This window comes from Balaenoptera acutorostrata, chromosome 1 (genome assembly GCF_949987535.1).
Source record: "Balaenoptera acutorostrata chromosome 1, mBalAcu1.1, whole genome shotgun sequence".
Taxonomy (NCBI): domain Eukaryota; kingdom Metazoa; phylum Chordata; class Mammalia; order Artiodactyla; family Balaenopteridae; genus Balaenoptera; species Balaenoptera acutorostrata.
This window is the reverse complement of record NC_080064.1, coordinates 50,771,456-50,798,660: the sequence shown is the minus strand read 5'-3', so window position 1 is coordinate 50,798,660 and position 27,205 is coordinate 50,771,456. Positions and strand designations below refer to the sequence as shown.

Below are 27,205 nucleotides of genomic sequence, written 5' to 3'. Positions count from 1 at the left end.
TTTATTGGAGTATAGTTGATTTACAACGTTATGTTAGTTTCAAGTGTACAGCAAAGTGAATCAGTTCTACATATACATGTATCCACACTTTTTTTAGATTCTTTTCCCATACAGGCCATTAGAGAGGAGACTCTTATTCTACCTTGCTACAGCACTAAGCTCACTATCATATAATCTCCCTTGCCACACTAGACAGAAGCAGACTGGATGAAAGCTTGAAAGCAAAGACCAAGTCTTGTTCATCCTTGCTTTCCCAGAGCCTACCACAATGTCAGGCCAAGAACACATTCCCAAATTAGTGAACAAACGAATGAACACAAGAGCTGGTTTGGATGACCGCCTCTTACATCAGCTGGGTTGACTCTAAATTCCACCTTATAAAAATATGGGCAGGTAAGAGGTTGAATAATCTCTGTAGTACATTCTGGTAAAATAATTATTTCAAATACTTTGGGTGAGGGCGGGGGGGTGGTGGTCCCACTCTGGCTGTGAGCTTAAGGGCAAGATTCACTACCTCAAACTGTTTTCAGAACCAGCTGGTAATTGACTGTGATTTGAACTAAGTGAAAGGTTAGGGAAAGAGAACCAGATTCCAGGAAAAGACAAGGCCCACAGTAAAAATTAACACAGCCTGGAAGAAGGCTCAGTCTCCTCCCAGTAAACTTCTTAATTTCATCCAGAAGGACACAGATCTCCACCCTCTGGGTTATTCCTTTCTCCCAATACACATGTTTTGACTTCCAAATCCAGCAGGGAGGCTCCCAACCTCCCTCCCCCTCAAAATCAATCTCCAGGCCCTTCTCACCCTCTCTGTTCCCTCAATCATCCTTAATAAGAGTTATCTGAGCCTCCCACCAGGAGGCCCTCCTCAGCTGGCTCCCTCCAAGAGCCAGGCCAGTGGCCACCAAGTCAAAAGCCAACCACAGGACCTCATTAACAGGAGATTCCCAGAAGACCAGGAGGCAGTCAAAAGGCTGGAAGACCCAGCTGGCAACTTAAAAAGTACAATTTCAGGATATACACTTGGTGGATCATAGGAAAGAGGGGAAAAGCAAGCAAAACAAAACAAAGCAGAATTCTACCACCTATATACCAAGCTACAAACTAAGAGAAGGCTTGCCTTCTTTCTACTGATTTGTAGTTCAAAAGCATAATCCCTTTCTCCCTCCTGATATCCTACTTTAAAAAGTAACCTAATAATGACTGCTCTTCCCTATCTTGGAAATGACTTGACTCTTTAATTTAGAGACGAAATTAGTTAAGACATGAGGAGCGCTTTAGTGGAAAATAGCCAATGATTAGGGAAATTCACCATTTTGCATCTTGTTCATCTTAAAAAGAAAGGACATTAATAAAAATAGAAAGATACTCCTAGGCCTTTCCTACCCAGGATAACTGTAGCCAAAGAGCATTATACCATCTAAACTAAATTGCACTTCAAACATTACCACAAGCTGCTGAAAGCTACAAGCAGCACTGGCCTTAAAATGCCTTAGGTAGCCAGACTGGAATTAAAAGGTTCAAAAACGGCTGGGGAAACGTCCTAAAATACGGTGGGAAGGGGGGAGAAAATTAACATAGTTAACTGGATAGTGATGGCAGGGGACCCCGAGTTCCAGACATCTCCTAGGCAGCGTTGGGGATGCAGTAAGGGCCCACCCTTCTCTTGAGTGGCCGTACGCCTCACCCAGGAGTGGACACAGGGGACTCAACAAGGTCTCGGGGGCCAACGCACGGCTGGCGTTAAGACTCAGGCGGCCAGAGGAGGAAGAGGAGGCAGCGACTGCGGGAAAGGGGAGGGAGGCTTGGGCCCGGCTGCGCTCTCGAGCTGGAGAACGTGCGCGCTGCGAGCCTGCGCTTTTGCTAAAGCCCCTGATACACACGTGGGACTGAGAGGAGGGTCACTTACTTGTCCAATCTGAAATTACATTTTAGCTAGCGGGGCCCTGCCGATAACCGCGCGGAGCCACACCAAGCCTCGGTTGGGCGGTCCGACCCGCCCTCCGCGCGGCCCCGCCCCCGCCGGCTGCGACCCCTGTAAAACTCGCCCCGATTGGCCCTTTGAACGGGGCCCGGGATTGGCGCGCGCCTGCGCCCTGCCGTGGCCTCCTGCGGCGCTGGCCTGGCGGGTGGCGTGGGCTGCGGTCTCCTCCCGTTTCTTCCCGCCTCCCCGAGCTTTTAAAGGCCTGAAGTGGGTTCTGTCTTCTCAGGCCGGGAGTTTCCTACTCTGGGGGCTCTTCTCGCAGAACTCACCCACGCCAACTCCCCTCAGCCGCTGGTGGGTACGTGTCCAACGTGTATGCTGTAACTTCGCTTCTCAACCATGCACTGAACGCCAAGTCTCTTGCAGACAGGTGTTAAAATAAAGAAATTAATAATAATAATATTTATTGAATGCTTTGCGTGAGGTCTTGTTCCCGATACTTTACGAAAATGTTCTCATCTAATTTTGTGAACAACCCTCTGAAAAGGTGTCACAGTTTGTAAATGTAGAAAACAAATGAGCCCCAGCCTTTAAGGAAGTTACAGTCTGGTGGGTCCCGGACACGCCTGTGTCATTTAATCTTCATGATCCTTAGCTTTCCAGTTAGCTAGGTACTATTTGTCCATAGTTTACAGATGGGAAGAGTCCGAAATGTTTTTTAGCTTGTTTTGAGCCTCACAGTAAGTAACAGGAGGGAAGATTCCAACCTGAGCTGAAACATAAGCCATATCTATTAAAAAGACAAGCTCCCAAGCTGATGGGACTGAGATTTGGAAGATAGTTTAAGAAGTCTTAACTCTTTATTTTCCTAGAAAAGGAGACTGAGGTGCTGTAAAAGGAAGTGATTTTCGAAGGACACACTGGTGATGAGAGGTAAGCCTCGGTAATAACTGTGATTTCACAGAACTGGAGTATGGGCCATGTGCGTGATAGTCACTCTGCTTTCCTCATAGCAACCCCAAATACATGCTCTCATCTTGGTCTTACAGGCGAGGATAGTGGCTCAGTGGGGCTGAGGCCACGTGATTAGCTGCATCTGCTAAGGGCCCTGGTTTGGGGATGCCGGAGAAAGAAATCTTCCTCTATCCTTCTAGGTTCTTCTGGCTGGTCTAAGAATTAAATTGACATTATGAACGGGAGAAAATCAGATGAAAGTTTAATAACATGTGTACATGGGAGAGACCCAGCAAAACTGAGTAACTCTGAAAAGACATCTTCCACTAAAGACAAAAAAAGGATGTTGGGAGTAATGGTTTACGTCTTCAAAAGGGGGGAAGGCAGTTTACATGAAAATGGAAAAGCAAATGTTTGGTAAACAAATGTTTGCTGGGTGTGCTAAGACAGTGGGACACAGGGAGGAATTTTAAAAAACAAAACAAACAAAACCTTCCTAGATTCCTCTCAGTCTACCATATCTAGTTCATACTATAGTACAATGATAGCTCTCTTCCTGGAAGAGGTCCTCTGTCTACATTCTTTAGGCAGCTAAGGAGGACATCCGAGTTTCTTCCTGAGTCTTTTTGGGCCTTGATTGTTTTCAGCTGTAAATAATTCACGTGCCAAAGAGACATTTTGGGGTGGCAAGTTTTGCTCCCGTACAGGGTCATTTTCTTTCTTCTACACCATGACTGTTCACCTTCATTTCCAACAAATATCCGGAGATCTAACCATGGACTCTTTGGGAATGTAGGAGGTACTAGGATCTGGTTACTTGGCACCTGTGTGAATCATCATGTACAGCAGGAATGATAATATTAAAACCTATTCATCTTACCTTTCCAGAGTATTGTGATGAGTAAATGAGGTAATAAATATGGAAATACTTTGTAAAGTGTTAGATGCTGAATACATGTAAGACAGCTTCCAGACCCTCCTTATTGTACCTCGGGAATAGAATAAATGAAATATACTGGTTGCCTTAGGAACTGTGGCAGGAGGTCTCATCTTGGCTAAACTTGAATTAATATGGATTTGCTTCCTGGTCTTTATAGATATCTCTGTTACTAGGCATTTTGTATTTGATCTGAGATTTGTTTCTTCTTAGCATCATGCTATCATTAGTGGTAATAGCAGCAACAGCACAGTGGCTGGAGCACCAGCAGCCATCTTGGACCATGAGAGGATTTCAGGAATGAAAGCTACACACAGCCAAGCCCCAAGGTTCAAGGGCTTAAGTTTCTGACACCATGCAGCACCAGACGAACACCCACTGCCCACTTCCACTTGTAAGAAAGAAGCTGCTCTCTTGTGCAAGACACTTTAATTTTGTGTTTTCTGTCCATGGGGCCAAACCTAATCATAACTGATACATATACCTTATCTCACGGAAATCCTACAGCAACTCTATAAGGTGACAGGTGCAGAAACAGACCCAGAGAGTATAAATGACTTGTTCGGTGTCATCCAGCCAAGTGACAAGAGGCGGCGTAATTTTGTGGCCCATTCTCATTTTCTTTTAAATGGAAAGAAAATGCCTATTGTGAATGAATGAATCTATTTTTTTTTCCATTTACTTCTATTCTATTCATTTATTCTAGGAGGTGGTAAACTTTTTCTATAAAGGACCAAATAGTAAATATTTTAGACTTTGTGAGTCATACAGTTTCTGTTGCAACTACTCAACTCTGCCTTTGTAGGGCAAAGCAATCATAGATAAAAGTAAACGAGAGGTTATGACTGTGTTTCGATACAACTTTACAAAAGCATACAATGGCCAGTGTGCCCCAGTGGACCTTAGCTTGCCAACCTCTTATTTATTAGATTCTGATGTCCCATCACAAAAGTACATTGGAAATACATTACAGAGGGTAGGGGGATTGTGACATTGCAGGCACCCTCACGCTGTTGACCAATATAAAGTCCAGTGTGTGACAGTGAGGTCCAGTAGAAAGAAAGATCCCTAAACTGATAATCACGAGATCTGGGCACTCAGTTCATATCTGCCCTGAAACAGGATCTATATCCTGAACCAACCCCAGGTGCCTCAGTTTCCTATATGTTAGGAGCAAATAATGCAAATACCATCCCTACTTTCCATAGTTTCCATGGCTACAGGGAGACTGAGATGAGATGATATACAGACCATATTTTGAAAGCTATAAGTGTTATTCAACTGTGTGTACACTGCTTCACCTTAGGCAGGGCCATATAGCCTCCTCTGTATCCTTCAGTCCCCTGTCCTTACCTCTATCATGGAACTCCTAGAACGTATCAAATGCCTGGTAGTTATTAGTGAATCCGTTTATCCCCGCTCCTCCTCCTTCACTTGACATAAAGGGTTATTGCGTTGCATTGGATTAAAAGACTCAATTATTGGAAAGTCTAGACGCCCACTCAGGGTCGCTGCCGGGCAGCGTGGGGATCACGCAGAGTCAGTGTCCAGTAGACAGGTCACAAGTCACACCCGTGAAGCAGCACATCAGGCTTAAGCGAGACAGAAGGAGCTAGGTTGTGAAAGCCTGGAACCAGCTGAACTGGAAGTTTGTGTCACTTCCTTCCCGCTCAGAGACTGTTTCATGCAACACCAGGAGGCAGACAGGAGGCCTGACCTTCTCCCTGGTGACCTGTGGAGGCCTTCTGCTACTCTGCATTCCCTGAATGCTTTTCCTACATTAACAACTTGCCCCTCACCAGAGAAAAGACTTATTTTCCCCGAGACTCTTAGAGTCATGGCACAGAAATAGGTGTGGTTATTCATTTACTCATGAATTCATTTATTCATTCAGACATTTATGTATTCACTTACTTAACAAAGATTTATTGAGTGCCTACTGTTCTATAAAGAGATGGTGTTGAGAAAAACAGATATTGTCCGTGTCGTCGTGGAACTGACAGTCACGAAACAGACATTCAGTAAATAAGCATGCAGGCATATGTGTGTGTGTGTGTGTGTGTGTATAAAGTACAGAGAGGTTAAGCATATATCAATATATCTATATCTATATGGATTCAGTTGCAAGTAGGAAGAGACATAGGATCCTATGAGAGAGGGGACGTGATTTAGACTGAGGTCTAACTGAGATGGGTGATTCTGAGGAACCAGGTGCATTACATGCATTGAAGATCTAAGGGTCTTCAGTAACCTTGTAAAGTGACTACTATCACAACCATTGTACAGATAGGGAAACTGAGGCTTAGGGAGATTAGGTGACTGGCCTAAGGCTGCACTGTTAGTAAGTTTGGAGCAGGCTGGGCTCTTTCCAGTACTCCACAATGCACAACACAAACCCAGAGGATGTGAATTTTCCCAGCTCCCACCTTTGCACACACTATGCCTCCTTCCACCTGGAAAGCCTCCCCCGCCATCCTTCTCTTGTTGGATTCATAGTCTGCCTTCAGCGTCTAGTTGAGGGCCTACTTTCTCGGCAAAGTTCCCTCTTCTATCTGAGGCCTCAACACATCTCGTATTCTAAGCTTCTGCAACAATCATCATGGATTACTCATGCGGCACTGGCCCTGGGACACCTTGTAAAGTTCATTCTCCGTTTTACATGCCTGCACTGATGGTCTTGCTCACACTCCTGTGAGCAGCACAAAGTCATTAGAGCAGACAGACCTGGGTTCTTCTCCTAGTTCCTGCTTGTGTGCTGAGTGACCTGGAGAACGTTGCTTAACCTCTCTGCAGTTTCCTTGGAGAAAAGTAATATTTATTTGTTGAGATAGATCTTAAAACATGTGTCCCAGGGCTGAACAGATAGTCAGTGTTCCACACTTCTTAGTCTTCTACCCAATTCTATTCCCTAGATCAGAAAGCCTCTGCAGGGTAAGAACCATGCCTTCTACTTTATAATCTCGGCAACTAGCACAGCGCTGTGTAATAGTGGGTATATCATTGGCACATAGTTATGGCGGTGACAGCCTTTACCTGCCTCCTGGGTCCCTCGCTCCTAATCCAACTTGTTTTCTCCTGTCTTTCTTCCTTTCTTTCTTTCTCAACTTAGACTCCTTTAAGCCTCCCTTAAACTTGATCCTCTGTCAGAAACAGGTGCCACTGCATACACTCTCTCTTCCAAATCCACACTGTCTTCTCAGGAGGAAAATAACTGAAATAGTTCACTGGAGACCCAACAGATGGTCAGTAAGGGGAAACCACTGACCAGAAAGGCTGCCAAGCTCCCCATCCTGACCACCACCTAGAGCCATATTTTGTATACAAAATCATTAGTTTATTCAACTCTCTTCTCTAAAGGATGCCAGTAGCTCATTTCCAAAGATGGGGGAATGTTCCAACTTACTTTATTACTTGCCCTCTGTCTGCCTGCCTGCCTGCCTTCCTTCACCTCTTCAGTCAACAAGCATGTACTGAGTACTTGCTAAGTGCTGGGCCATAGCTGGCTGCTATACTAAAAGCACAGAGAAAGTGCTAGGGGCAACCCATGGTGAGAAGAAGAGGGGGTATTGGGTACAAAGAGAAAGGAAAGACTGTGCTAACATTTACTGGGCACTGGCTCTGCACTTCCACATGCAGTGTCACAGTGATTCCTCCCAGCCATGCACCTGAGGGAGTAGAGATTCCTGCTGCAGGAATGAAGGCTCACAAAGGCAGAGCAACTTGCCGGAAGTCATCTATCAAAAGACGCCACAGGCCAAAACGAAGAGGTAGCTTCTGCTGAGAAGCTAAAGTGGGCAGAGGTGCTCATGTTGGATATAAGGCTTCAGATGAATACAAGTCCTAATAATCTCACTGGTTTCATTCTGCAACACCAGCTTTGTCTTCCATATGTGAGCTGCTCACCCACTCCCCAGTTCCCAAACCTCACCATCCTAACCAGTTCCACACCACGTACATCCTTCTCCCCTAACGCTGCCTAGTTTCAACCCCACAGCCTCCTGGCCATGAGTCATTTCAACAAAAGTGCAAACTATGTGATGAGCCATGACAACAATGTGCAACCCTAAACTCCAATGAGTGTTTTTCTACAACGAGGGAACAGGTGGAAGAAGAGAGTCCAGGGCCATGAGATGATGACAAGGCCAAAGGAGGTGTGGGAGTCGACCTGTTAGGACATACATGCTCCAGGCCTCAGGGGCTGAATCAAAGGAGGCCCCTGGAGCCTGTGCAGTATCCACTGCCATTCACTTCTCGAGAATCATGGCATTTGGAAACCATTAGAGAACACCGGTTTGGGTACTTTTCAGACTGGATCCTATCGGAAGGTGCCTGCACGGCAAAGAAGAGGCTGAATGGACTCCCAGGCCTTCCACAATGCCCCCCTCCCCTGCCAGGTTGTTCTCTTCTTCAAGACACTGGATGAGGGGGCTGGTGGGGGCTGAAACCCCGTCTCCACTCTGCCAGCCAAACTCTGGGCCTACGAGGCTGCTCTGCCCCAGCAGAGAGGGCAAATTTTCCTAATTTGCGCAAAGTACAGAATGGGATGGTGGTAACTTTGCCCTCTTGCTGCCCCCAACCACACAACGCACACACATACACCCATATAGCCACACAAACATTCCCACAGACTTACACATAAGCACATATACATATTTATACAAACACACATGGAGACATATATACATTATACAAAGAGCACACAGACATACATAGACACACGAATATATCATACAGTACACATACATAGACACACACAAATGCAAATTAGACCACAATATAATGCACAGAAATATAGACACAAATATACAGACACAGAGTCAAACAGATATAGATACACAGATACACAAGCCACACAAATACACATATGTACACACACAGTCTCATAGCCACTTATACACTGCACACACATAAACAGACAAACACATCCATACATAGACGCGTAAACACAACACACAGGCACATAAACCACACAGATATACACACACATACACAGATATGCACACATACATACGTCTTGAACCAGAGCAACTCTACTTTATCAATTTTACATGATAAATTCTATTTTCAAAATTTTTATGTGACAAACATTTCACTACTAAAAGAGAATTTTCTCTTTTTGAGGATTATTTTTTTAATTCATTTATTGATCAAATATTTGATGACAATATGTTGAAATAAAATGATAGTAGGAAGTGGGGTACACTCAGACATATTAGTGGCAGGTCTTTCCATGATACGTCTTGTAATTCATTTTGTTTTTATCATGATGAAAAATCTGTGACCTTCAACACTGCTACATAATATATAGAACCAGAACTCCTGTTTTATTGTTTATACACTTTCAGATACTTAAAAATATCAGTCTCCACTCCATCTCCTTCACCTCCCAAAGGACCTCTGGAGCTATGGAAATGATACGGGGACTTGAAGGCAAGGGTGTAACATTATACTAAAGGAGTATACTAAACAGGACTTCTGGTTGTAAGAAATAAAAATACAAATCAAGCTTGATTAAACAACAAATAAACCAAAAGGCAATTTATTGTCTCATGTACTTGGGCAGTTCAGAAGGGAGATGAACTTTAGGAAAGCGTAGGTCCAGGGATTCAAATGATGTCTTTAAGGGTCTTTTGTTCTCCATTTTTCATTTCTTAATTCCCGTGTTTACTTCATATTCAAGTTAAGAGCAATGCATGTGGTAGCAAAGATGGCTAGCAATTGCTTTAGCCTTACAATGTCCTCCTAAATCTTGGAAGATGAGGGTGAGGGTATCTCCATGTTCCTATTTCTTGCAAGAATGCTGAACAAAGTTTGATTGGCCCAGTTTTAGTCAAGTGCACATTCCTAGAGATAGATTCAGAAAAGCTGAGCTTCTGAACCTGTACCAGCAGGACTGAATAGTGAGAGTCGGGGATGATTCCCCAAAGAGATATCAGACAGGAAGGAGAATACATATGTCTTCCTCCCTACCTCCAGAAGCCTTAGTGCAGTACTCATGGGTCAGGCTCTGTGCTGGAGGCTGGGGCACAAGATAAAAATATTTATATTCTTTCTCTCTAGGAAACCACAGCCTAGTGATGGAGGTGGCATGTAAGCCAATAGTACAGGACACAGAATGTAATAACCACAAAATAAAAAAGTGTGATAAAATAAAACTTCATCAAAAGACACAAGACAATCAATAGGCAAGCCACAGAGTGGGAAGAAATATACATATCTGAGAAAAGATTTTAATCCAGATTATATAAAGAATGACTACAATGCAATAATTTTTAAAAATCCCAATTTTTAAAATGAGCATAAAGCTTAAACAGACACTTCATAAGGGAAGACACGTGAATGGCTAATAAACCCATGAAAAGGTGCTCAGCATCTTTAGCTATCGGGGAAATGCAAATTCAAACTGCAATGAGATAGCACTTCATAACATCTAGAATGGCTGGAATTAAAAAGAGACTGACATGAATACTGGAGATAATGTGGAGCACCAGGACCTCCCCTGTTTTCCTGGTGGGAATGTAAAATGGTAGAACTATTTTCCACAAGCATATATCTACACTGTGACCCAGCAATTCATTCCCAGGTATTAACCCAAGAGAAAAAGAAATACATATTTATAAAAAAGATTTGTACATGAATGTTCACAGAAGCTTTATTATTAATACCCCAAACTGGAAACAACCCAAATGTCCATTAACATGAGAATGGATAAACAGTCATACATCCATACAACGGAATACTAGTCATAAAAGAGAATCAAGTACTGATTCATACAATGACATGAATGGATCTCATAGAAATTATGTTGAGAGAAAGAAGCTAGACATATAAGAACATACACTGTATGATTGCATTTATGTGAAATTCATCATAATTTATGATGGAAAAAAAACTTACCTGCGTTTGTCTGATGGGTGGAAGGTTGAAGGTTAGGAGGAAGCCTAGCTGTGAAAAGATACGAGAAAACTCTCTGGGGTGATGGAAATGCTCAAAACCTTGCTAGGGGTGTGGGTTACATGAGCATATCTATTTGTAATTGTGCATTTCATTACATGTGAATTTTACATCAAATGAAAAAATTTTTAGAGTGTAGAGAGTGCTAGGGAGGTGTAGAAAAATCAGGAATGACAGGACGTTGATAATTGTGGAAGCCGGATGATGGGTACATCGAGGTTCATTAAACTATTCTGTTTACTTTGTGTATGTTTGTAATATTCCATGTGAAAAAAAATTTTAATCAAATAAATTCATATCTAACAATATGATGACTTCTATGAGAGGAACAGGAAGTAAGTGTTGTAAAACCAGAAAACCTGGAGCAATTAACTGCCTAGGGAGTTGGAGGTGGGGACAGGGGCCTGAGAATGACTCTTGGAAAAGACGTTGCAGAAGAGAGAACATTTGATTTGGGACTTAAAGGCCAAGAAGACTAAAGCAGTTGGAAATGCCCAGAATAGATGCCCATTAGAGAACCTTGTGGCGCGCCTAGTGACAGAACAACATTGGATCACCAATGATATGTACTCTTCTGAAATAACCCTTTTCTCATAGGAGTCAGCAGAATGGAGTGCTCAGGGCAGAGGAACCGAAGTTAGGATTTCCCACTCAGAGTGTCCTTGGATGATCTAAGTCACAACCCTTCTCTGCTCTTCAGTTTTCTTACCTGTGAAGTGAGAGGATTCAACAAAATTATACCTAAGTTCTCTTCAAATGCTTCACAATTGTGAAGCACAACTGTGCTTCACAAGCTAGTTGTGAAGTCACAAGCTAGTTGTGACAAATCGAGGAATAAAACAAAGGTCTGAGGACATCTCATTCCCAGAACTTTCTTAATGCTCTATTTCATGTATTCTAAGACACACATTCTTATTTAACATTTAGCATCACAGAAATCAGGGCACGCCTTACAATCGATGATGTCAGATAACAAGGCTCCAGCAATGCATAGTTGCATTGCCTGCCTGGAGGTACTTGGTTATTATTCCTGGACAGAATGACTGGACAACCACAGTCATTGACGTTTTAATCAACAAACCACCTACGGTCCTTTGGAGGATCAAATATGAGTTCCAGTTGTTGTCTGGAAACCTTCTATTTGTACCTTCTAGTAGAATATGAAAATAGCACCAGCATCAAAATTGGCAAATTGGTACTGGTGGCTTGACAGAAACTTCCAAGACAGCAGAGTAGCACTCTTTTAAGAAATGCTGCATTCCCCAACTCTCTTGGTGGCTTAGTTGACAATATTGTGTGGAAAAACATATCAACAGCTGAGAGGAAAGTGCTTCAGAAGAGACGAACCATTCTGAATGTGAAGTCTTACGAATACCTTAACCACTGTATTTTGCTTAAATTTTCCTTTTTACATGTACACAAGAGCAATATGTGATTGACATTGAAGCAGCCTAAATGTCCATCAGCAGATGAGGGGATAAAGAAGATGTGGTATGTATATACAATGGAATACTACTTAGCCATAAAAACGAGTGACATAACGCCATTTACAGCAACGTGGAAGGACCTAGAGATTATCTAAGTGAAGTAAGTCAGAAAGAGAAAGACAAATATCGTATGACATCACTTATAAGTGGAATCTAAAGCATGACACAAGTGAACTTATCTACAAAACAGAAACAGACTCACAGACCTAGAGAACAGACTTGCGGTTGCTGAGGGGGAGCGGAGGAGGGACGGATTGGGAGTTTAGGATTAACAGATGCAAACTATTATATATAGAATGGATAAACAGCAAGATTCAACTGTATAGCACAGTGAACTATCTTCAATATCCTGTGATAAACCATAATGGAAAAGAATATGAAAAAGAATATATATATATATATATACTTGTGTGTGTATGTATGTATGTATGTATAACTGAATCACTATGCTGTACAGCAGAAATTAACACAACATTGTAAATCAACTATACTTCAATAAATTTTTTTTTTTTTTTTTAATTTATGGCTGTGTTGGGTCTTCGTTTCTGTGCGAGGGCTTTCTCTAGTTGTGGCAAGCGGGGGCCGCTCTTCATCGCGGTGCGCGGGCCTCACTATCGCGGCCTCTCTTGTTGCGGAGCACAGGCTCCAGACGCACAGTCTCAGTAATTGTGGCTCACTGGCCCAGTTGCTCCGGGGCATGTGGGATCTTCCCAGACCAGGGCTCGAACCCGTGTCCCCTGCATTGACAGGCAGATTCTCAACCACTGCTCCATCAGGGCAGCCCAATAAATTTTTTAAAAAGAGCAATATGTGATTAAAAAATATGTCAAAGAAGTCTAAAAGAGATTTTCTTTAAAAATTATCTAAATCATGTTTAATTATGTCTACAAGAGATTTTCTCAGTATTAATAAAACTTTTAAAAACTTGAAATCATAAGAAGGCATGTCACAACTTAATTGGCAATGCTTTTTCTTTCTAAGAGATATGTAAATTAAGAGTTCAGCTGGTAGAGACTTAACTTTGATGAAATATGATACTGAAACCTGATGCCTTCCCCAGCACTTTCTTCCTGTTTCTCTATACTTTTTGGAGCCTGTAGATAAGGTGTCATTTCTGAGGGCTTTCTGTTGTAGGAACTGTGCTAAAGGCTTTACAAACATCCTCTCAGTTATCACACAATAACCTTGTAGGAGACACCATTATCATACCCTTTTAATGTTGAAGAGACTGAAAGATCCTGCCCCAGGTTAAAGAGTTTGCGCCACTTCCTTTCTGAAATTAGTGGAGAATCACAAAATGAACTTTTCCCAGCCCAGATAAACTTTTTAGAACCCATCAACGACGATAATGCATCAAGCTCCTGTGTTTTGGGGCAGCATTGCAGGAGGTCCTGAGGTTTAGAACAGTCGCTCACAGACACCCCAAGAAAGGCAAGCAGCATGAAGTGGCACAAAAATAAGCTTTGGAATCAAACAGAATCAGGTTTTAATCCCAACTCTGCCACTTGTAGATTGTGTGATTTTGAGCAAACTCTGTTCTCGGAGCCTCAGTTTCTTCTTCTGTAAAATGGAACTATTGTTACCTACCTCCAAGAGTTGTATGAGAGGTAAATAAGTTCACTCAGTTATTCACTTACTCAACAAATATCTACAGAGTGCCTACCTCATGCTAGTAAATGCAATGTCACATGAATACTATGCAAAAGACCCTAGCAGTGTGGCGGGTACATAGCAGACACTCTGGGGAAATTTTGTTTTTCTGTTTTTATTTTTCCAAACCAATGTCCCCCTTCTACTAGCACCTCATTTTTTTTTTTTTATAAACTAAGCAAGACTATTCCTAAGTCAAATTAAGTTAGCAGCTTATTCTTTTTTTTTTTTTTAATAAATTTATTTATTTATTTATTTTTGGCTGTGTTGGGTCTTCGTTTCTGTGCGAGGGCTTTCTCTAGTTGCGGCAAGCGGGGGCCACTCTTCATCGCAGTGCGCGGGCCTCTCACTATCGCGGCCTCTCTTGTTGCGGAGCACAGGCTCCAGACGCACAGTCTCAGTAATTGTGGCTCACTGGCCCAGTTGCTCCGCGGCATGTGGGATCCTCCCAGACCAGGGCTCGAACCCGTGTCCCCTACATTAGCAGGCAGATTCTCAACCACTGCGCCACCAGGGAAGCCCTAGCACCTCATTTTTATTTTGCAGAGTCCCCTCCACCTCCAATCTATGATACATACTGTAATCAGATGCCCTGCCATTCCCTGGCCTGGGGGTGAGCATGTGAACCAAGGTAGGTCATGGCCATGCTCTCTCTGGAATTTGAAACTTCAGCAGAGTGACACAGACTGAAAATGGTAGGAGCTCATGCATTCTACCCTTTTCAGAACTGTTCTGCCTGGGAGTGAAGCTGCCTTAGTTCCTACTCATTTCCAAGCCTGATTCTCCAGTCTTACTATCATTTTTGTTTGTTTTGAGGTCATGTTATCATTCCAAAAATTCTCTTTTGCATAAGCTACGAAGAAGTGGTATTTGCAAACAAAAAAATCAGATGCCCAGTAAACAAACAAACAAACAAAAAAAACACGTTAACTCCCCTTTCCCAAGCAGGTATTATTAAGTTAGAAGAATAGAAGAGGTACAAATAGGATAATTAAGGGCACATAGAAGTTAGAAGTGCTCACTTTAGCAGCATAGATAATAAATTCAGAAGAGATAGTCTAAATAACAATGCCATTGACTTACACTGGTTGGGGGTAGCCCTTACTATGGAATATGCATGGTACACACACTGTCTCATGTAAAGATCACAGATACCTGTGGAGTAGATATCATCATCATCCCTGTGTCTTAGGCGAGGACGTGAAAGCTGAGAGGTTAAATAACTTGCTTACAGCTACATAATTAGTGGGGCCTAGCGTAAAGTAAAAATGCAGGGCCCCATGTTGAGAAATTATTAAGAATTTCAAGATGGTGACAGCAGAGCATTAAACCAAGTTCAGACTCCTTCTGAGCATGGTTCCCCCCTTCCCTCACCCTCATGACTGCACGGGTCACATGCCCATAAAGTTGGCCCAGCTTGCTTAAGTTAGTAAGTGACAAAGTTGAGACTTACACCCAGATCTCTTTGATCCAGAAGTCCATGGTCTCAATTCAAAGTAACCCCTACAGTGGGAGTGCCCCAAGATCAGAATGAAACCGACAGCTATTCCAGGTCATTCAGATTGTCTAGGCATTGCCCTCATCCCCTAGCCCGTAGGGCAGCTGGGGGGACTCAGACAGAAGGTTGATAATCATGAGAACTTCAGAGACTCACAAGGAAAAGCAATTAATCCAGGATAGTCATGATAGGCCAAGCTCTCCCCTGCCTTCCTCCTGGTGTTCTGTTTAGCCCCACCTTTGAGAGGGTCCTAGACCAATTAGACCGAATTTAGAGGAGGCTGAGCAGGATGGTGAAGGAACTGCATACAAGTGTTTATGAAATTATGAGTGTTGAGCCTGAAGATCCAAAAAATCACAGTTGTCATCAAGTCTCTTTCCTGCTGAGATATAAGCTCTATAAGAGCCGGAGTCTATCCTGCTCACCACAGTACCCCAAGTGTCTGGCACAGTGCCTAGGATATAGTTACTGCTCAATAAATAGTAAGTGGAGCAATCAATTAAACAGTTCACTGAACGTTTGTCAAGTGGAAGAGGGACTAGATGTGTTTTTTTTTCCCAAGAAGGAAGTCAGTTCCAACGGGGTAGACCGGTTTTGACTCTTGGATATAAGAAAGTTCTATGGCCTCACCATGGAAAAGGCTATTAGGAGGTCCCCTTCCAAAAAGGGAGTCAAGTGTGGAGATGATGGCAAGGATATTCCCCAAAGGCATTCCCTAGAATACCAGAAATGGCAAAGAGGTCTCTGGTCCTAAGGTACTTCCAACTAATTGATAGTAGCTACCCGGGCCTCTGTTGAGAAGCTTTTCACAGGGAAGCTCCATAATAAATGGTGCTGTCCCTTAGACAGCCTTCTAAACTTTAATGTTTGTGAATCTATGCATCTGCACATTTTCTCCAACCCAGAAATGTTGGTAAGGCTAACTCCAGTGCTCTGAAGTGAGGCAAATTAATTGAAACTAAGTTCACTCAAGTTGTGGGGATTTTGAGGGTTCTTTGCTTCTTAGCTTTGGGCTTAGATACTATAAATATAATATCCAACCCCAGTGGGTGATTCTGGATGTCGGATTCACCGTGCTTACAGACAGCTGTGAGGAGAGAGCTCTGAATAAATCTGTCTAACTAGTAAAGATGGATTACATTACTTCATAGTGATGTTAACCTTCGGAGGCAAAAGTTCAGACAGGTTGAGGAATGGGAAATGAGGACATAAGGGGGGAACAATTCCATTAGCTCTAATCAAAAGAAAAGGCCAAAAGGGGATTAAAATCTATAACATGCTCAAAAAGGGCAGAGATTAAACCACTCCAACTTCGAAGAGAAAAGATTAAATATTTGCCACTGGTTCCTCTTTCTTTCACCAAGAGAGTTTATTAATTTATACTTAACAGTCTGCCTGCCTCAGTTAACAAGAGTTTTTAAAATGAATAATAGACCCACTCATTTACAACCAAGGAAAAGAAAATCTACAGTGTAGTTCCCATTTCCTCTGACCTATATTTTATAACTTTATTTAGACCAGGGATTTTAAACCTGGGAATCCAAGCACTCTATTTTTTAAGTAGAATTCAGAGGGTCACTACAATTTTATTAGAATTTTAAAGTATATACATACATTAGATTTTTTTTTTTCCTGGTGAAATGGCTCATAGCTATTTAAGATTGTTAAAGAGGGTCTCTGATTACACCTCTCGAAAAAAATACTAAAAAATCTTAGATCAATTTCCTCATTTTAAGCTTTCTTCTCTTCTTGATTCAGATATTCACTGAATGCTGGGCCATGTGCTAAACACTATTCTAAATATTTGTACTGAATGCTTTGTCATTTACCTACCTCCTGGGAGGTAGGTAACATTGCCTGCCCCTCACCTTTTTTCTTTCTCAAAGCAAACAGACTCAGAGAGTTTAAATAATAGTAATTGCTACCATTTATTGAACACTTCTGATATGCTTCTTGTTTTTACGCTCATTTGATCTTACAACAATCTTGTGAGTTAAATGTTATTTTCTTACTGTGTCATCAGTGACAAACTAAATGATCAAAAAAGTTGAGTATCTTGTCCAAGGATATTTGACTGGGTAGATGAAACTTGAACTTGAGCCCAATTCTAGTTCCAAATCCTCTTCTTTAGTCACTACACCGTACTATTTTTTCTTGGTAGCCTGTAGTACTTGCTGATATGCACACATATCACTTACCAGGGACTGCTATAGTGTTCACTGTCTAACTGACCTCCTTTGTAGTCTGAGTTCGGTTACACCAACTTCCCTTCCATCAATGGACACTTTCAGAAGATGGAACATATTTCACCAAATAGGAGTAATACAAAAATATCTTACAACTTTCCCCCTCTGGAAATTGTTTCCAGGCCACCCAAAGTTGTATCCACAAGTGTTTGTGTGTTTCCTGTGAAACTCTCTCACAAGAGAGTAATCTCCCTTATTGGGACTCACGGGAGCTCTGTTACCAGGAAGGGGATGGGTCTTCCAGGTGCAGACCAAGAAAGACAGCAACTCGGGACTGATGGAGTCCTCAGAGAAGATACCCCCTTTTCCATATTTCTGATCCTTCAAGGCTCCAGATAAATCCCTTCTCCAAGAAGCCTCCCTGGCTGGATATTTGATCTTGTTAGCACTCCCAAGTCAGTTGAGGAATTGCCTGTGAGCAGAGGAGGTATGAAATATTTGATAGAACAATCTCTCACTCACTCCTACACATTTTTCTTTTCTTGTCCGTAATGCGCCAGACACGTCTGAGGTGAACGAGGTATAGTCCCTCCTCTCGAGTGGTAGGGGAACTACGTGTGAAGAAATAATTACAATCACTGTGTTAAGGGCTAACGTAGCGGTATTTTTCAAGCAATGTAGGAGTGTAGAAGAGATAGCAACAACCTCCCTGGGGGTGCTCAGGAAGCCTTCATGGGGAAAGTGACATTTAAGTGTGGTTCTGAAAGAAGAGCAGGAATTTTCCAAGGGAAAAAAAAATGATGCTAAAGGCATTCAAGAAGGGTACAGCATAGAGGTGTAAACAGTCACAATGTGTTGGGGAACAACAAGTCTTTCGGTTTGACTGGAAAGGATGTGTATTGAGGGTTAAGTCTGCGTTTGGTGCAAGACTGTGAAAGGCCTTATGTGTCAGCTCTGAGGTCTTGGCTTTAGCTTGTCTGCACTATAGCATTTTCTTTTCAATTATTTGAATATCTTATTGCATGTCCCCCTTATTATATTGCAAACATGAGTGAGAAATAGAAGTTAGAAAAGACATTATAGAGAAGAGAAGCAGACAACTGTATAATTAAAACAGTTACCAAAGATGGAAGCAATTAAGCATAGCTACACCAATAATTTCTAGCTTTAATTAAAGACGTGTGGGACAAAGGACTGTGTATGCAGTGTGAGGAAAACAAATACATCAAAGAAAATGCTTTGCTCTTAAAATAAAAATTTCAATAAGAAGGAGGTTAGGAAGGAGACCAGGAGACAGGAAGGTGTATGTATTGAGTGCCCGTTCTGTGTTGTTGTTGCAAAAACTGAATTAATTGTAATCCTTAGTTTATGATATACTCTTATCATGTTAGCAATGAGTAAACTCCCATCGTCATTGTTAATAGTAAAATAAAATATTATTGAACCTGCCACCAAACATTACAACTAGAATGTTGGTGTTTACCCACGTGTTCCTCTTCTTTCCTTCTCCCTCTACCCCCAGCCAAATTAACCACTTTCCAAACTCTCTTGACTCTTGCAATGTTTATTCCCTACTTTTAATATACAGGCACACACACATATACATACACACATTTGCATTTATTATATTACAGAGATTCTCCCCCTCTGGTGCATATGGCTCTAGTTTATTCCTTTCACTGCTGAGTATCTTCTATTGTGTAGCTATATCACCATGTATTTAGCCTTTCTGCTGTCAATGGGGATTGGGGGTTTTCTTTGATTACTTGCTCTATGAAGAACTCTCTGATTTTTTTTTTTCCCTCTCCAATTTCAAATTTCCCACCAACTCTTTGAGCTGGGTATTATTATCTTCCCTTTATGGGTGAGGACACAAAAACTCAAAGAGGAAAAGAAACTTTCCTGCTGTCACGTGGCCACATAGTGACAGAGCCAGGGTTTAATCCAATTCTCTGCAAATCAAAAGCCTGCAGTAGCACTTCCTCCCTTCCTTGGAGGACCAGTTCTTCTCTCGATCCAGTGTGTTCAAGGCTCAGGAGACTCCCCCAGCTCACTTTTGGTTTTTCTGAGTCCCGGTGAGTCACTGCTGGGGTGAAGAGGGGATTTCCTGAGCTGCCCCTGTCAATATATATCAAAACATCCTGTTCACTCAGACAATTCCATGGGTAGTAGTCAGCTGCACTAAGAACTTCTGCCAGCTACTTGGACAGGCCCAGCAGCCTACTAGAATGGATTTCCTCCTTTCCCCCGTTTGTGTCCTCAACTGGGTAATAACTATAATAGTAGTAATAGTAATAATAATAATAATCCTTTTCTTGTAAAAAGAGCTGTACCATTTCCAAAACTCTCTCTGAGTTAGGAAAATAAGTACTATTAGCCCAGTTTTGCAGACCAGGAAACCAGGTTTTGTGATTCAGCTAGTAAATGGTGGCTTGTAAAAAGGACTCCTAGTCCAGGGCCTGTTCTGTTTTTCTCTACAAATATCTCCTACTTAGATTAAATATATCACACTATGCTAAAGACTTTAGGATTAGAGTCTGAAAACGCGATATTCAGGCCATTCCCCCAACATCATCCTCACTACTAGGTGTTCCATTATTTCCAAAGTCAAAATACTCAGTCAGCTTTTTAACCCATATAATATCTGCAAACCACAGATTTAGCTAAATGACAGCTGCAATACAAGAAAGAGGCAGGTGATTTTTATGATGTGGTTTGAAGGTGCTAGAACATCATCACCCATTAATGTCTCTTTCCCACTGTCTGCCACAGAGACGGAAGCTCCACTACTCCTCCATTTGTGCCTTCGTTGTTTTCAACCTTCAAAAAGCTTTTAGGAAAAAGTGAGATCTAGTGTAGGTCCTAGTAAGAAAAACTATCGAAAACTTAGACAAAACTTTAGCTGTGTGTTCTTTCAGTATCATGTTGGAGCACTATCTAATAGGCCTACTGTAGGATTATTAATTTTCTAATGTTTGGCACATGATTTACTATTGTTTAAGGCCCAGAGTCTGTGAAGAAAGATAATAACTTATAGATTTGTTTTCCAGGACAGATGTAAATGATTTTTGTTTGGAAGAAAAATAACCCCAAAGATTATGGTTTTATTTCCTTGTAGAACATTAACCAGTTTTGTGTTTAACCAAGCAGTCTTTTCCCAACGTACTTTCTTCAGCACATAAAACATGTCTCACATGTGAATGATTTTTAGTAATCTGCTGGTTCCCTCATTAATAACTTAGATTACTCTTGTGCTTGTGCTTACTTTATAATTGTTGATACTCTTTTTTAAAAAAATTTTTATTGGGATATAGTTGATTTACAATGTTGTGTTAGTTTCAGGTGTACAGCAAAGTGAATCAATTATACACATACATATATCTACTCTTTTTTAGATTCTTTTCCCATATAGGTCATTACAGAGTATTAAGTAGAGTTGCTTGTGCTATACAGTAGGTCCTTACTGGTTATCTATTTTATATATAGTAGTGTGTTATATACATCCCAATCTCCCAGTTTATCCCTCCCTCCCCCTTACCCCCTGGTAACCATAAGTTTGTTTTCTACATCTGGAACTCTATTTCTGTTTTGTGGATAAGTTCATTTGTACCCTTTTTGTAGATTCCACATATATAATTGTTGATATTCTTAAAAAATTATACTTCGACAGTCCAAATTTTTAATGCCAAAAATGAGAGTTTTCTAGTCATTATTACCGCATAACAAACTACCCTAAAGTTAGTGACGTAAAACAGCAACCATTTAATTTACTCACAGTGTCGTGGGTCAGAACTTTGGGAAGGGCTTACTGAGAAGTTTTTGTTTGGGGTCTGTCATAACATTTGAGTCGGATGTCTTCTGAGGCTGTAGGCGATAGTCTTGGTTGGTCTGGGTGTCCAAGATGGCTCATTCTCAGGCTGCAGTTGAGCTGGGTGCTGGCTGGAAGCTCAGCTGGAGCTATCAACAGGAGCCCCTGTATATAGCCTCCCAAACAAATACATCAAAGCCCCTGTATTTAGCCTCTATAGCATGGTGGTCTCAGGGAGCCAAACTTCATAGATGGTGGCTGGCTTTCCCAAGACAAGCATTCCAAGAAAACCAGGTAGAACTGCATGGCCTTTACTGACCTAGTCTTGGAAGTTGATAGCATCACTTCTGCTGTACCTCATTAGTCAAGGGAAGGGGACATAGACCCCACCTCTTTTTAAGCAAAGTGTCAAGGAATTTTCTGACTATGTCTTAAAAAGTTACATGGGGAACCACTTAAGGAAACTCACATTTGAGATATTACATTAGCAAAAAGGTGGCTGGGACAAAGATGGCAAGAGGAGGTCAAAGAAACAGAGGTAAGGAAGCCAGAAAGGAGGTTTTGTGCTACTTGAATTGAAAAAGTTATTGGAGCCTTCATTCATTCAGGATCATAAGAGGGGAGAGAAGAGGCTCATATTAGAGAGAATTCAAATTAAAAGTTGAGAAGATTTGGTAGCTGACTGGCTGAGGTCTGCCTTTTACCTTTATTATTTTTTTTATTAATTAATTCACTTATTTTTGGTTGTGTTGGGTCTTCATTGCTGTACGTGGACTTTCTCTAGTTGCGGCGAGCGGGGGCTACTCTTCGTTGCTGTGCATGGGCTTCGCATTGCGGTGGCTTCTCTTGTTGCGGAGCACGGGCTCTAGGTGCGCAGGCTTCAGTAGTTGTGGCTCGTGGGCTCCGGAGCCCAGGCTCAGTAGTTGTGGTGCACGGGCTTAGTTGTGCTCCATGGCATGTGGGATCTTCCCGGACTAGGGATCAAACCTGTGTCCCCTGCACCAGCAGGTGGATTCTCAACAACTGTGCCACCAGGGACGTCCCCAGCTTTATAATAAAGTCTGACTCCATTTTTTGGATGCTTTTAAGCCTCATCCTCCCTCTCCTTCGTCTTCTTCCCCACATCTGGGCAAGCTGATAAGAAAGCCCAGTACTCCCTCCTTTGGCACCAGTGGGAAGTTTAAATCATGCATGGGAACCCTCACCCCCCAACCACCATAAAAACCCAACCAAGTTTCCTGCCCCTGCCCTCTCTCAAGCCATTTTTGGATGTACTTGCCAGCCGCTCTGATCTCCCCCAAAAGCCTCATTATGTGAGTAATACACCTTTTATAATAACCCTCTTAGTGTGTGTACAGTGTCATCACACTAAGAACCACAATTTAAGTGGGGATCCATCCTCAGGATCATGACAAGTTCCTGGTCACACCAAATATAGTAATTCTGGTTCCTGAATATAAACAATAATAATGGCTAGCATTTATTGCCTTCTTATGCTGGGTGCTATGAGGGAGGCACTATTATTATCCCATTTTACAAGTGTGGAAATGGGCCAAAATAGAGCAGCAAGTGGAGGGGAGAAATTGACCAAGATAATCCCACCGACTTGAAATTTGGTTGAGAAGCTGGTGGCACCACTAAGAGAAGGGGACTTGGAGAAGGTCGATTTCTATGGGAAGAAAAACTCAATTGTAGACAGGTTTATTTTCTGATGAAAGGGGCTATATAAATGAAGATGTCCTTTGGCATTTAGAGATGAGGAATTTATTGGGCACCATGTAAGTGCCAGACTCTAGGTAGGTACCCAACAGAGCTCTGGTAAGGAAATGAGGATCTTAGAGTCACCAACATGGTGGATGCTGAAGCTGGAACTTAGATGTCAAGAGAAAGAGAAAAGCAGAGGGTTATGAACTCACATTTAGAGGATAGGAGAAACAGAAAGAGCCAGCAAACCAGACAGAGAAAGAACAGTGGCCTAAATGTAGTGGGGTACCTGAGTGGGGTCCAAAACATTTTTTTTTAAGTAAGCTGCCATTTAGAAATTGCCTCTCTGTCTAGGAGAAAGCCTGGGCACCAGTGGAGTCAACTTTCTTTGATCTGAAAGGAGTCTCTCACACGGTGGCCCTTTTTAGTTGCACAAACATAAGGCAAGTGGGCACACAGTGCCAGAGGGAATTCTGTAACAAAGCCTTTTATTTGTGGCTTTGGGAGGCTTCCCTCCCTTCATATTTGAAGTGGATCTCTTGGGTGGATGTAGGAATATTTGCACAGAGACTCAAGACATTGAGATCTGAACTCTCCTTTGGATATTCAACTGTGTTATGCTCTTTCCAATGACTAGAGATGGCCCAACTAAAGTCTACTGGCAAAAAGGACACCGAGGGATGCTTAAAAAAAAACAGCCCATGAAAAAATTTTTGAACTGATTATCCAGGTTCAGTATTAGCCCTCAGAAGGTGCAAAGGAAGGGTCATTTCAGTCAAGTGTGTGGCCTGTGATTCTGCTGGTGGGAATGCTTTGAGGATAGTTGGAAGCACAGATGTGGAGCAACCTTGGCCAAGAATAACACTGGGAAGATAGTATTGTCCTTCCTTAAAAAAAACTCTGCAGCTTTGAAAGGGTCTAAAATAGTAAGAATGGCACTAAGGCAGGAGGTGAGCGTGAAGGTAACTAGGCGGGACCAGACTGTGGTGATGACCCCATGCAGTAGTGTCAGAAGCTAGAAAGAGCCACTCATACACGGACCAAAGCCTCCTTTTCTCCCTTTGAGAGTTATTAGAAATAGCACTGAGTTTTTGGATGAGGAAAGCAATTCAAAGAGAGGAAGCAAAAAGAGAGAGGGGAGCCAGAGCCATGCTTATCTTAATTTTTAATCATGAAAATGTGACCTTAATTGCAACCCAAGTTGGTGAAGCAGCTCATGCAGTTACAAGGACAAAAAAAGGCATATTTATAATAATCCTGCTACCATTCTTTGAACACTCATTATGCACATTGTTTTGCACTGTTCCTGATACATAAAGGATGCTGAGTGTATGGTAACCCTGATCAATAACATTATTGTTAATATTAGTATATTGTTGGTTCAAGTGGTTAAAGTACAGTCCTGGTAGAATAATTAAGTAATGATGCCACAGCCATCTGCCTTTTGACTCTCATTCCTTAAGTGAACTCTGACCAGAGCATGAAGAGCTATTGTTTGAGATACGGAAGGAAAGGCTGCAGCAAAAGGCATCGTCACAGCCCAACAGCAAGCAATGAGCATCCTTCTTGCAGCTGGGACCTTGACAAAAAAAGGAGGGGCACACTCCTCACCGTCTAGGGATGGTTATTAACCGGGTCCCTGAGTAGCAGCAGGAGGTGGCTTTGCTTGCTTATTTTTTATGCCCCACACAGCCCAGCCCTGGAGGACTCAGCCAAGGGGGAAGTAATCACTTGTAGGCAGGGACGATCTGGCACATCTCTGGGGTTTGAAGGGGAGCCTTCATTCTGGTAGAGGTGTCTCCTCCCCTTCCTCCTTTTTCTCCTCTGCCTTCTCTGTCTCACCCTCTTCCTCCTCCTTTACTTCTCTCCATCCTAAACCCAAACCCCATATTTCTTCATATTCCCATCTCTGTGACCTTGGGAACATTTCCTCATCCCATCTGCGGGATGAGCAAATGTAAGTCCCGCCTACAATGGCTGTTTGGTTAATGAGTTTTGGGAAACCCCGGATCCCAAATAACTACCCTTCCTAGAAATTCACAGTGCAACTCACCATGCGGAGAGCTCTGAGAAATCCTGTGGTGAAGTCACCCTTTAACTCTGGTCAGCCAGGGCTTCCTCATCTTCTTTGCTCCCAAATGCAATCATGTTTTTTTTTTTTTTTTTTTTTTTTTTTGCAATACTTATTAATATCCCTCAGCACTAGGGCTCCAAAGGATTTGGATCAAGGCATTCCAGGAAGACGGAAGAAGTGCAAAGGCACAGAGGTGTGGAACAATTTTGTTTGACGGGGCTGTGGTAGGAGGAGGGCTGGGGGAAAATATTAAAGAAATTTGTATGCCTCATATGCGTAGAAAAGGAGAGAGTGCAGAGAAAGGCCTAATCCTCAGGAATCAGTTTCATGAAGGCACCTATAAATGCTACTCTGAAAGCAAGTAGGGAGGGAAAGTGGAAGGAAATTACATTGTCCCAGTTCCCCATTAAGCCTCATGTGTGTCTCTTATGTCTTAGAGGTGAAAACTGGAGGATTGTGATGAATGTGCCTGGCAGTGAAATTAGAGAGGAGAACTAAGTTGTAAGCTAGATATTTGAACTTTATTCTCTTTGGTGCTTTTCAGCTTTTGTCTCATCATGGTACATAGAAAATAAGAGTATATTTTATTCCCTACGGCACAGTGGAGTAAATGGAGGAGGACGCTTGGTCCAGGGATGGAGGGGTCAGTATCTCGAGCACACTGTAAGCCATTTGGAAAGTGATGGAAAGTAGTAGAAGAGCTTTAGGCAGGTAAATGACCTGGTTAGGTTTGCATAAGGGAATCCCTCAGTGGGCTTTAACGGAGACCCAGAGAGAGATCCGAAGCAGCTGGTCCTTCTAGTTCCACAAACTTGCCTTGGTTTCCCCACCACACGATCTTTTACATACGTTTCCTTCTGCCTAGAGGTGTTCCCTCCAGCATCCCTGGTCTTCACTTTGTTTTTGTCTACTCATCCTTCTCATCACAGCTCACATATCACTTTTCCAAGGAAGCTGTCTCTCATTCCTCAAACAAAGTCAGGTCTCTCTTATCACATCTTCTTATATATTTTCCTCAATGCCACTAAATTAAATTTACAGCTATGTCTTTGTGTTACTATATGACCTGCTCCTAACTAGACTACGCATTTGTCACATTGCTTCCCTACCTGAAAAGCCCTCCCCTCACATCTGCACACACTCAAATCATAGCCATCCTTCCAGGTCCATCTGGAGTTCTATTTCCCACCAATCTCCTCGACTGGAAATATTTTTGCCCTTCTTCTCTGATCATCTGCAAATATGGTTTCCGGACATCTCTGGTGGCTTTGTAGAACAGATATCAGAGGATTTTCTTGCCTACCACTGTTGTTTTCTGGGACTTGTCCTCCAACTTCAGCCACATAGTTACCGTGGGACCTGCCACATGAGTCCAGTTTGACAACACCCAAGACTCCAGCTCCAGGGGTGAGCAGGGCAGATACTTGAACTCTGGGCCAATGAGCCCATGCTTTGTGATTTTTAGGTTTGGGTTAGAAAGAGTTCTTTCAACCTGTCTCATTAGCTGAAGCTCTAAGATGTATGACTCTGGAGCTGTCAAGGGCCGTTGTTTTGCTTAGTGTAAATCATGGACTTCCAGTAAAAGAGAAGAATGAAGCTGTACACAGAGAGAAGCAGAGACAAGATACTGTTCTGTCAGCCCTGGAGTCTCTGGTTATAGTAGTTCCTGAGTCCCAACTATATCCAACCTTCACCTAGCCTTGGAGCTATGAGATATCCATGGATACTTCCAATATTTCTTTCACTCTATCACCAAGAATACAAACTAATTAATCCATCTTGATCTCTTTTGAGAGTTCTTTGAGATGGCATTCATTGCTTGAATTAAGGATAACCAGGGTAGAGAAAGTTAAAGCTGCAATGAAGCATCCCAGATTTTAACATATATAGTTTCTAAAATACGTTTATCTGAAGTCTCCACTGGGAGACAGCACAATATAATGGGAAGATTATGGGCTTTGGAAATCATGCTCGGGTTTGAGGCCAACTCTATCAGAAATTGTGACTCTAGACAATTGACTGCACTACT

At 42.3% G+C, this 27,205-nt stretch overlaps 1 protein-coding gene and 1 long non-coding RNA gene across 4 annotated transcripts in view; one reads left to right on the top strand and one right to left on the bottom strand.

Annotated features, from left to right (window-relative positions):
- Window positions 1–2,020, bottom strand: part of FGGY (FGGY carbohydrate kinase domain containing) — a 434,091-nt gene extending 432,071 nt beyond the window's left edge. Inside the window, exon 1 of the mRNA XM_057531672.1 lies at window positions 1,910–2,020. The gene's annotated coding sequence lies outside the window, so the exon portion shown is untranslated. The remainder of the gene's footprint in view (window positions 1–1,909) is intronic.
- A 101-nt stretch (window positions 2,021–2,121) lies between these two features.
- Window positions 2,122–27,205, top strand: part of LOC130707041 (uncharacterized) — a 109,435-nt gene continuing 84,351 nt past the window's right edge. For 2 of the 3 annotated variants that reach the window (XR_009007048.1, XR_009007046.1), the window contains exons 1-2: window positions 2,122–2,282; window positions 2,797–2,857. This is a non-coding gene — a long non-coding RNA (uncharacterized LOC130707041). Of the gene's footprint in view, window positions 2,283–2,796; window positions 2,858–11,366; window positions 12,663–27,205 lie in introns of those variants that run through there. The other variant, XR_009007047.1, reaches the window with a different exon arrangement.